The sequence below is a fragment of the Parasteatoda tepidariorum genome, chromosome 6 (assembly GCF_982258835.1).
Source record: "Parasteatoda tepidariorum strain Cologne lab strain chromosome 6, Ptep-v5.0, whole genome shotgun sequence".
In the NCBI taxonomy this organism is placed as follows: Eukaryota; Metazoa; Arthropoda; class Arachnida; order Araneae; family Theridiidae; genus Parasteatoda; species Parasteatoda tepidariorum.
In genome coordinates, this window is record NC_141760.1 from 42,250,746 (window position 1) to 42,256,280 (window position 5,535).

Genomic DNA, 5,535 nt, shown 5'->3' on the forward strand with positions numbered 1-5,535 from the left:
CAACGTCCCGCTACAGCACTTTATTTATACGCTTTCAGGATTAATTCAGAGGGCGCTGCGCGCGCCACGCACGCGCGATGGCTCTGAAACTTTATTAATTTGCATAATATCCTATAATTGACATTTGCTGCGAATTTCATTTGATTCTGATGATTCCTTCATGGTGTTGCATTTTCTACAAACAGCAGTTTATATATATATATATATATATATATATATATATATATATATATATATATATATATATATATATATAGTTTTCATTTCAATTATTTTCAACCTATATATACACACCAAAAACAAATTCAGAACTTAACTAGATACAAGAACAGAAATGCGAATTCAATTGTCGGACGTAAAACCTAATTTTAGGTAAAACGATACTGAACAATAAAAAATTGAATTCCTTTTTTTAAAATATTTTCAAAATAAATGTCTTTAATTGGTTTATACCTTCACATTTGTTTTTCTTATACTCTATTTATAAAGTCAAGATTCCGTAAGAGAAGGTTGATCATTTAGGGTTCCGTAGCGAAAAGATGAATGAAGAAAAAATGGGAACCAATGGCCTAGAAAGTAAAATGCTTAAATCGAATTTCTGCATTTTTATTTAGTTTCTCTTTTTTTTTCGATTGGCAAAGCTCCAACTATTTTTTAATATACATTTTTTTCTTTTTAAAGAAAAGATCTGTTTTGAGATTTATATATACTACTACTAGATTGCACCGTTACTCACTTCACCTCTTAAACCCCTTAATTGGCTCAGAGTCATTCTTGTTCATTGTGAAACAGAAATTGTATTGATAAACAAAATTAATTCTTTATATAATTTACGGACTACTGCTACCCTCAAAACACATTAATTTTCATATCCTTATTTTTTGAAAAATTTTAAGAATGGACAATAATTTTTGATATTTTTGACATAAATTTGACAAAGAAACGATCTCGTCTACGAGGAATAATCGGGGTAAATTAACACGTCAGATAATTATAAACAAGAGAAAGAGCACGAAAATTTCAACAACGGCAATAAGACTCTAATTTGCGATCCAAATATCACAGATGATTGTTGCCACCATTGTGGTTAAAAAATAAAAATTTACTGTCAGCACTTGCTTCATTTTTAAGGCTTCATTCGTTGCTCGTTTCACTCACTAACCCCGTCTTTGTTTGGCAACTTTTTTTTCTCTCGATTTCTACAGATATTATACAATTTATTTTATATTACTGTCGATAAACAATTTTTTTTTATTAGCATAACAGGTCCCATTTGTGAGAACCAGAAATGAACAAAAATGCAATCCAATAAAAATTTTCAATTACATGTAGGTGTGTATTTTATTTACGTTGCACTAGAACTGCACAATGCACTACTGGTGACCGTCTGGGAAACATCCCAGAGGATGATCCGAAGACATGTCATCACAATTTTTATCCTCTGCAGAGAGGATGGCTCCTCCGCTTTGGTAGCCCGACGGCCTACGCGCGAGGTCGATCACTTTACGGTAGAACAGTTTAACGAGGACCAATACCGAGCACTCTCGGTCTCTACGTAGGCGGATTAAAGTGGTCACATGCCCGCTTACTGATCGCAGCCAGTGATGCCTTACTTCGGTGTTCTATTGGGACGATCAGTCCACTGCGGTACTTTAGATTACAGTAATCAGTTACTCTAAATCATGATTACAGCATATCATAATGGGTCCTCCCTGACCGAGCAGTATCGCCCGCCAAACACTCTGTTAAGCGTGGAGGTAGCGAGTTCGAATCCCGCCGTAACCCTGGATGTATTCTTTGTGATGTCCTTCTCTATATTGTGCTATCTGTTCTTTTACTTTACAAAGGTTTATAAGGTAACGGCGACTCAGGCCAATGGGCCCATACGCCAAGAATCATGATGTCTCGCCACTACGAAAGAACCCGCAAAGTATTTGAGGCCATGCAGAAGGTGGACTCAACGGCACAAGGCCTCGAGCCACGCACGAAAAAAAGCACCACAAGTCGTGTCGGCTGGCAAAGGAGGCAAGGAAGAGTACTGTAAATGATGTGGCCGGAGTGAACGCGGAGACGTCGAGTCTCGGCACCAGCCTGGATCGACAGCAGTTGAGCAACCACCAAGGTTCCTCCGGCCCGCGAAACCTCTCGCTCCAAAACCATACTTTATTAAAACAATAAAAATCACTTAAAAATTTACAATAAAATCGAGCAAAGGCTCGCAAAACAGATGTTACAAGAGTCGTAGGTGGATGCCCTAAGGCTTACAAATCCGGAATGAATCGGCGGCAATCCTTTTGCTCACGGGATCGAGGGACAGCTTTGCTGGAAAGTGCTGTGATTAATTTTGTGTGACAAAGGTTTATAAGCCTTAATTGAGCACACAAGCCTGCAAATGTATGTTGTACATCAATAAACATATCATAATTTAAATTACAACTGTCTTCGTGTTTGCAATAATCAATTGCTTATAATTGTGATTACAACTTCACATAATTTGGATTACTACTCTAATCGTGATTATAAGTAATCAGAATATGTAATAACATGATTACAAGTAAATACTATGGTAAACTATAATCATATTATACTATACAGATCGGGTAATGTATTGCATGACACATTTTGTACTTATTTACATACAACGTGTGTAATTACGTCTGTAACGAAAATGTACGTACTTAAGCATTTACCTAAACACATTGTAAAGTATGAACATACATAGATTTTAACATATTTTACGTTTGTATGCACATACAAAATATGCACGCTATGTACGTCCTCTCCCCTCCCCGAAAAAAGTTTACCACTCTGAATAACTTTTGACATGATAGGATCGTTACGTTTTAGGATTCAAACTTAATGGTTGGAAGAGGTGACTTAAATATGCTATTTAATGAGTGCAGGCGATATTTTACAATACGAAATCGGACACAAAAATCGTGCTTTTTCTGCATAAACATTTCTTTTTCCAAGATGAATTCAGATTTTCTCCCTCCCAAATACATTGGGGTATGGTCCTTATAGTTTGGTCAATTGAGCGATCCAAAGTTTTACACTTTAATGCTTTGCATTATCTCAAGAATTTGTTAAGCAAATTGAAACATTTTTGTAAATAGTAATTATAAAATTCGTTTATCCGAAGATAATTCCCTGCACAAAATGACTTAAAAGTAAATATTTTTATTTATTGATAATTTAAAAAATTTTGAAATATTAAATTTTTTACATTATTTTAAAGAATACAAATTTTGAGCGAAATCTGTCAAATAGTTCCTGAGAAATCAAATTTTTAAAAAAAATTATTTTTACAGTAATTGATTATATAGCAGTAATTACCTGTAATCAATGATGTGATCGAAGCCAAAATCAGGTGAGAAAGCCAGGAAGGAAAAGATTTTAAACAATAAAAAAGTTTTGAATTGCACTTAATTCTAATTTTTTATGGGATCTTTGCACTCTTCCTTTTTATCCATCCAATACTTGCTGTTATTTTCTTCGGAGCATGTTCTGTGACTTCCACACCAGCTGCATTTTCAATTGAATCTTTAAACTCCCATACTTACTAACGTTAGTCTTTCATAAGTAATTATTTGCTTGTTGACAGAAAAGTCTAGTATCACTACACAAGTTTGACCATAAGTAAAAGCAACGACCGTCTTCACAAGTTCAGTTAAGAGGATATCTCACTTCTGAGACCAAATGCACTGTTGTAATAATTTCTGTAGCAATATTTTCAGTTTGTTCAAGAACTTATTATCATTGGTAATATATAGGTATAATCAACAAGGACTTATGCGTGTACAGCAATGAGTGGAGAAATATAGGATGTCTTATATCTCAGTAATACATGATAATTTATGAGTTTATTATAACTATTTTCAAAATAGGCAACACTTTGTTTACTACATACTCGTATATATTTACAGAATGTTCTAATGAAGAAAAAAAAATATCCAGAGAATATTTGTTCAACTGAAAGACTACTAAGTGAAAAGTCAACAATTTTTCAACAAAAAAAACTTCCTTTAAACATTTTTTATGAAATTCAGATTTCCTGAAAACCATAGTATGAGAAAAATGGAAACTCTTGTTGAATACAATTATTTACACTAAAAAATGAAATTTTTATATTGAATGATCACCAATTATAAATAAAAGATAATAATATAATCAGACGTTATTGATAATATAATCAATAAGATAATCAGACGTCCTAAAAATCTTGAGGACAGTTCTCGAATTTCAATAGCTGTTCCTCAAAAACACACAATTCTTTTGGTTTTGAGACCATTTGTTCCCAAATCGTCTAGAATTTATCCAAATCTTGAGGACAGTTCTCGAATTTCAATAGCTGTTCCTCAAAAACACACAATTCTTTTGGTTTTGAGACCATTTGTTCCCAAATCGTCTAGAATTTATCCAAATCTTGAGGACAGTTCTCGAATTTCAATAGCTGTTCCTCAAAAACACACAATTCTTTTGGTTTTGAGACCATTTGTTCCCAAATCGTCTAGAATTTGTCCAAAAACATTTCATCATTTTTTACATGCTTTGAAATAACAAAACAATTACAAATCAGCATGTTTTTTTTAAACAAGTTAATTTTGTCTAACATAAAATACCAAAAAAAAAAAACATGCTAAAACTTATAGAAGTTCCCCACTCGCAGGGGTGATTGTGAGCCCAAGCCAAAATTCCGGAAAATTTCTCGAGTTAAGTTTAACTTGAAAAAAATTTAAACAAGTTTATTTTTCCTTTTTCTCAATATTTCTTAGTTTACTTAAAATATATTTACAATTTTACACATACCTATGATGACCTGGAGAAGTAATTAAAATTTACAAATATGTCTTTTTTTCTTGAGTTTAAGATTATAACAACTATTTACTGTTAAAAAATGAATATTAATCATGATTATAAGCTTATAAAGTATCGCTCAGGCTCTCCCTTACAAACAAATAAAATAAACTGTGTTTTTAAGTTCCACCTATGAAAATTTGATTTCCGGAAATTTTTGTGTGATCAATGATCCTTTCAAACGTCTGGACCTTCAATCTCCGGATCAGTGTTAGCGAAAAATCCGGAAATCCGGATTTTTCCGGAGCACAATCAGCCCTGTCCACTCGTCTGAAAATAATTTCAGCAAAGAAATTAATTAATAATCATGTACTCTTTCATTTTACAAGTGTTAACCAAATGCAGATCATATGATAAATAACAGCTGCTTGGTAATGAAAGCAAGTTTGATGAGAAAGATTCTGCTAGTAGTTATTAATTTAAAAATTAGTAATCTGATAGTAGTTAATAATTTTTTTAAAAAAAACTTAGTTGCACATATAAATTAGTATTTTTCATAAATATATAGGTATCCACAAAATGAAAAATTCTTTGAGGATGCTCCATTGAATTGTTCTTAAATAATGGTTAAAAAATCTAGTGACCTTAGGTAAAACCAGATAGAAGATATAAAAAATTATGAATGTGGGTTATTTGAATTGTGACAAAATTGCATTTAGTTATTAAAGAAAACACAAG